This window comes from Varroa jacobsoni, unplaced genomic scaffold (genome assembly GCF_002532875.2).
Source record: "Varroa jacobsoni isolate VJ856 unplaced genomic scaffold, vjacob_1.0 scaffold_315, whole genome shotgun sequence".
Taxonomy (NCBI): domain Eukaryota; kingdom Metazoa; phylum Arthropoda; class Arachnida; order Mesostigmata; family Varroidae; genus Varroa; species Varroa jacobsoni.
The window spans coordinates 113,110-119,977 of NW_019213217.1; the positions used below are offsets into that span (position 1 = coordinate 113,110).

The 6,868-nt window shown below is 40.1% G+C and overlaps 1 long non-coding RNA gene across 1 annotated transcript; it reads right to left on the reverse strand.

Annotated features, from left to right (window-relative positions):
• Positions 1–12: 12 nt before the first annotated feature.
• Positions 13–2,302, reverse strand: LOC147753668 (uncharacterized). The gene is made up of 2 exons (XR_015310514.1): positions 2,168–2,302; positions 13–1,629 (listed from the first exon to the last, which is right to left on the reverse strand). It is a non-coding gene; the product is annotated as an uncharacterized LOC147753668 (long non-coding RNA).
• Between the last annotated feature and the right edge of the window lie 4,566 nt (positions 2,303–6,868).

Sequence of the window (6,868 nt, forward strand, 5' to 3'; positions counted from 1 at the left end):
AAACTGCAAATACATTTCTTAAATAGGTAGCTAGTTTTATTACAATAGTAAGTTAACGTAAGATTTGAAAATGACACCTGTAACTATGGCGCTTAGCATTATTCATTTAGCATTTGCCCACTCTATCTTTTTACTTTTATGAAATTTTGCATGAATTTTTGCAGATTACTTTTGTTAGTCTTGGTATTAGGATGTGGTGTAGGTCCCCGTCTATGAGGCTGCATGAAGAGCGCCGAAGTCTAGAACCTCTTTGCAAATCTTCGTTTAAAAAAGTTTGAATTAAATGTAACATTTTTTACGTAAAAAACATGATCAAACGATTGTGCAGAAAACATAATCTCATGCACGTAAAATTGCAATATATTTGCCAAATCAATTATTCAAGGCTAAAAGGCCCAAGTGGAAGGTAGAAATTAGGTAACGATTTACGAAAGGGACGGTACTTCATAGAGCTTCTAAGGGTTACCGCAGTATTTGGCCGCTCGAGAAAATAATGTAAACATTAGCTATCAATTACTATGATTACTTGTAAGCTTCTCAAATAAGTCGTATGTAACCTATCGATCCAATCGATGATTGGACACGAGCCGTTCATCTTAGAACCTAGGTTTTCAACGGTTCTTCAACTATTAGCAGCACAACATAATGGACCACTTCGCACGTTACAACGTTACAATTCCCTACTTCGATTTATCTTTGTGCCCGTCACACATTGTAAACGGACATATTGGCACACTAAAGGACCTGAACTATAGAGTGGACCCAGCTATGCTTTTTCCAAGACAACTAATTGCGTGTTGACCTGAGCGATTCGTACTGAAATGAAAGAAAAATGATGTCCGGCAGGCCGCAAAGGACCTTCTTCAGGTCTTTTACCATACACATTTTGTTTCGAATTTTGTCTACGAACTATTGCCTGCAGGCGTATCTTTTTTAGACAGTTTGCTTTTCTTTAAAATCTAAGAAGTCGATGAATAAAAAATGATAAACACATTTATTCATTGACTCGTTGGAACATTTTATTACCCCTTCAGGAAACAATTTTCGCTGCAGGTTTAAGCGTTCCAACGTTAACTTTTAAAATTTACTGCTCTTTATATTGGAATGATATTTAAATTAAAAACAATTTTTATTCAACGTTAGGAAAGTAGGTTTGCCGTAAAAAGCGGCAACCCGAAACGCACTACCGACTTCCTATAGTTCGTCGGCCTTATAAACAGTGTGAGATTCCTCCCCAGGCGGTTGGGCATGGCCTGCCGAAATAATATCCACCAAATCGACAATCCATCTCGCGTAGATATCACTCTCTGTTATACCGGTTCTCGGACAGCTAATGCTTATGGCTGGCAGGAGAAATGGCAGATTCCCACTGGCAAAATCGGCCGAGTCACGTTATCTTCTTCCACGTTGTTCTTCTCTCGTGAACATTTTGAGCGAAATCTTTCTGGCAGTTCTTGTGCTCGGAAGATCGACTTCACCAGGGGTATTTATTTCAGTCTGCTTCGCAATAATAAAAGGCAAAGCTTTTGATCGCGGCTTCCACGGTACCATTTATCCTTACACATCAGCCATTGGACCGGTCTAGGATGCCCTTCCTCTTTCGATCTTCGTGCTGTCAGGGAACTATGCCTGTAAGAGCAACGGAAGCTCTCCGTCAGATACGTCGGAGGAACTTTCTGTAAGCAGGTGGAAAATATTTTCGAATAAAAGTTTGTATAAGCTCGTAATTCATCGATAGACCTACTTCCATGTATCAGTTCATTAACCAAAATTCTTATTATAGGTAAACCTCGCCAAGCATGTACGCAACTTCTCCTAACACGATGCTGCATAATGTTAGCAGTTTTTGCACCTAAACAGAAATAATCGTTACCTATTTCTACATGTAAGAAATATCAGATGAGGCCACCCTATTCCAACTAGGTGCAAGATGACTGTAATAGTAGTACCGTATTTAAGAAAATGTTGCTTTAACGAAATTTTTTATAAATCAGCACTTCTTCGATAATGTTTGTACGTTCCTCAAAGCAAGACTTCCAAAAAGTTCAATAGCTTTCCTATAATCTTTATATGTGTCTATGTGTAGAGATCAGTCTTCAACAATGACACATTGAAAGGCAGTCTTATATTTGCAAGCAATGAAAACATATATACTATCTAAACTCACAATCAGTCCACATGGCAAAGACAATCAGAAATGTTAGGGTGTTCCACATTCGGTGGCAAGCAGCGATCTGTACCGAGAATCACAAGCACAACTGCGGTGAGCCGACATCAAATGCATCCGTTAGATTAAAGCAAAAAAATTGTTTTTTTTTTTTTCTTTTTTCATTAAATATAACCTAGTCGTGCGCGAGGTGAAGCATCTGGATACGGGTCGAGCGACCTGGGTCGAAAAGACTATTTCTGTTCAGAAGCGTATGAACCTCTAGATACGTATGAGAAAGTGATAGCCCTTTACGCATGATTCTTGTACTCCCTTCTGAATGGGAGTTGCAATGGTCTACCTAGACACTTATGGTATTATACTCCCACCATAAACTCACTTAAATATTCAGTGCAGTGATCCAGCGAGGAAGATGGCAGATATTTCATGACAAACAGGTGAAAGATCTTCGGAAGGACGCTTGCATTCTGCTTGAACATACACCAACTGGTCCTATTACATATCACTGATTTACTGAAGCTGATCGGCCTGTCTATTTCGTCTTGTCGTGTGTTTGCTTTCGGCTGATTCGAATTGCTTGTAACGCTTTTAGGTGTCGAACAGGGAAATGATTCAATACTATTCAGGCTACTATTAGCGTATGTGAGGAAAGTGAGGATTAGACCTAATCTCGTAAGGAGCTTATGTTTGGCTAGAGAGACCCAATCCGAATCAGCAGTCCGTTCAGGCGTCAGCCAGTGCCGTTCAAATAAGATGTGGTCCTCTCAATTGGCAAGTGTAGGTCGCCGCAATTAATCAAAACACACAAACGAACCGCTTCATAATTCGATAAGAAGAGAGCATATTCATTAAAAAGATCTCCAGTTGATGATTAGCAGTAGGTTTTGAGTGCTAGGTCGATAGTTGAATAGGTGTGTGGGTAAGGTAAGTGAAATCGGCTGTCGTTGGCTAGCGCGACTGGTGACCAGTTTATTTCTGGTAAGTTGACATCGTCAACAAGATAATGACTATAACTACAGATGAATCAGTGGAGCATTTCGGTTAATGACAGTACAGAATCGCCGGCAGCCAATGTCGAGAGCGAGATGGGTCGGCAGCACTAGTTACATCAATAAAACGAACCTTCATTATTGTTCCCGCACCAAATATATATAATAGTGATATATTCGCTGAAAAAGTTATACCTAATGTCGACTGGTACGATGCTATTGTCGCTAAGAATACGAATAGTAATTAAAGCACAGAAAAAGCATTACTGATTTATTGGCTCAGCTGGGTTTCGCCGGTAAACACTACGTGGAAATACTACGTTGATTGGGCAGAAAGAACGGATAGGGCTGGTACAGACTCAGAGCTGGTCTGTCTCTCTACGTCAAAATCAAAAGCTAAGAGATAACAGCTGCTTCTACAGTCTCTGCTTAACCTCACTTAAGTACAGGCTTATGTTTACTTTTAGGACCAAATTGATCGGCGCACACAGTCAACAGTTTCTGTCTCTTATGCGTAAACGGCAAGTTTCATGGTTCTCTCCTTCCGTCCGAAGTACCCATTTCGTAATGGGCATGCAAACAGAAAGCATGACTTCAAGCTTAAGACGACTTAAGCTGATTGCCGTCTTAGCCGTAGGAGTTACAATGTTTTACTTCTGTGATAGTCTGAGCATGTCGTTGGAAGCGCTAAGCTTGCAAGCCACGAAACAAACTGGGTTGTGAAAAAAACATGTACGTCGACCAGCCTGAATATAATAGTATCAATGCTCCTGGCGCTTAGTTTTCTCTCATTCTGTATATTTTTTGGTGTGCCTTTTAAGGATAAACAACAGTTGTTGTAACGCTACTGATCGCTATCGCTGTTGGGTTAGGTTAAATAACAATTTAATTGCTAACGTACGGTGTATTAAACTTTCGAATTTTCTAATTAGCTGATAAGTTCGTTCATGTTATTTTCCGTAGATGGAATAGTACGAAATCCAGAAGATTATCCAGAAGAGCAAATTAGGACACGAAGGCGAGGTCGTCTTATGGTAAAATGTTGAAGTATAGGTTCCGCCTTGTTTATAAGCTATAACGTTTAAAAACCGGGTTACATTTAAGATAAACTGGGCCGAAAGTCGTACTGCCTCATTAGTTCCGCTATTCTTCTTGAATATCTCGAACATTTGGCATTCAATTAAGACCTTTTTAGATTTTAGTGTCACACCAAACCCGTGCTTGAAGCCAAAAGTGTTTATGGTAACATTTTCATTATGGTGACATTTGTTTATAGAAACATCTCTAAACTTTAAAGAAAGGACGCTTTGCTTCTATGAGTTTGGCTTCGAACTTAGCCATCACGCATGTGGCTCTATCGAATGGGAATTTGATTTACTAGAAACAGGCAATTTATTTATGAAAGCGGATAAACAGCTGCACGAATCGATCCTGCCTTCTCTCTGACAGGTGCGATGACGGATGATGCATGTAGTAGAAGTAGAATAGGACAAACCAGAATGTTGCGGTTCGGTATGCTGTGTATAGAAAAATAGGGGACATTACTACCTATCCTTTATGAACCAGACAAGCCTGCCAATGTACGAACGTTGCACATGCTACCGCGCTGGCCACTGTTAGCCGACATCTCGATTCGACCTGTGAACTTTTACCCTAGCACTCCATTCTCTCATATGCGCGATCTGATTCCATACGACAATATTATTACTATGTCCTATTTAGCTTTTTTATGCACCTGACAGGCGTGTGAATGAACAACGATGATGATTTCAGGATGCTTCAGTACGCCATAGGGCTCAGTTATATGGGGCTGCTGAGAGCCGACGCTTTGATGTATTATGCCTTTCAACTCCTGTGGACATTGTTTGGCGCATAATCGCTATCGACATCTAAATGTCTTCCACGTAGGTAACAGCAGGTCCATGCACAACCCTTTTCAGATTGTTGATGAAGCACTGAAACGCAGCTGGCCGAATGGGGAGTTCCTGCGGAACCTTCACTTTCATTTGCGCCTGTTGTAATCTGAAGTGGTAAATGTCGCCAACTTAGAAACCACTGTTAGGTACGACAACAGCTGCCGTATGATGTTTAGGCAAAAGGATTTAGGACGTGATGTAGCGAAGCGCACACAATCAAACGGCACGCCTCGAGTCGATAGATGACGCTGCGAAACGCAGGTCCTTTCAGTGTTCGGGTCCAGGTTGACTCGTCACTTAGACCGTGTCCCATCGATTTCGGGAGCCAGATCAGATAGTCGGCGAGAGACTTATAATATCTGAGTCAAGATCAACTGGCGATGTTGAATCGTATACCTGCTCCGCGATCTTATCAACAAGAAGCAGCACGCGGTATTTATGGATAGCTGTAAGTTGTGTGCAATGCTGATGATGGCACAAATAGGTGCAGTAGCGACGACGCTCTCAGTGACGTATCTCACGTCTGTTCGTATTCCGTCAACTTCAACTATAGGACGTCGTCGACACTCAAAAGATCAAACGTTTAACTTTGTTTTTCATAAGTAGATTCGCTTTTATTTGAAATATGCTACAAAATTTATTCTTAACACGTTTTTTTCTCGCATACTCTTTATACTCACCATGTGTGTCCACCCTCGTTTTATGACATCATCATTATATATCATTCTACCGTGGTCTTGTTCATCAACTGCTGTCTTTATCATCCTAATAATTCGTTCCTCTTAGTTACTGTCGTTATTATAGTAATTATTAATATTAGTTTACCGTCGTTATATAGCGGGTATATTCATATTTATGTATTTCTCTCTCTCTCTCTCTCTCTCTCTCTCTATATATATATATATATATATATATATATATATATATCATGATGACCGTCCCCTAGTCATCACTTTATAATTAGTACTTCTGTCCATTGTATGTCGCTGTTCTTCATTTTGTTAGATTTCATCGGGATCATCTCGCCTGCATGAAATTACGATGACTCAACCGCTGCTAACTTCAACTAACTTCATCATAATTATAATTATACGCTTTCTCACAGCCTATGCTATACACACGTCGTTTCACACTATTCTCTCGTGAACGATACCAATTTACCTACTAGTGTTGATTCAACGCAGAAAGGAAGGAAGGAAGGAAAAAAAAAAAAAAAAAATGTATTTCACACATTTGTTTCACCGAGTTTCTCGCTCACTTTCGATTTCTAGTTCACGTTTAGATCGGTCCCATCATATGATCATTTCTCTAATGACCTGCGCTTATATATAGAGATGAGGCAATATTATTACTCTTCTAATATTCTAAAAACTATGATATTATAATGGTCATCATCATTACTACCACTACAAACTACGTTTAGTACTCCCGCAAGTGTAGTATCATCACCCATATTGGATCACTTGGCGCGGCTGTGCACCCTATTTTATTACTATTTTACCCTTCCTATTCGACTACAACTACTGCTACCGTTTTCATGACGACGTTCATTGTTTATTACGATGAACCAGTTCGCGTGAGGACAAACTCTGATCGAATATTGTCTCCAATCTCGATGTCGTTGATCCTTGTAGAAAGCCAATCGCACTACACTGACATATAATTAATATTAGCGAAAAGTACCACAGACCTCTCGGCCGTACGACAGGTTCGCTGTACGATACTAGTATACATGTGTTGATAAGAATAATTTGCTATGATTAACGTGTCGTTTTCCCGTCCCCGTTTACAGCTAC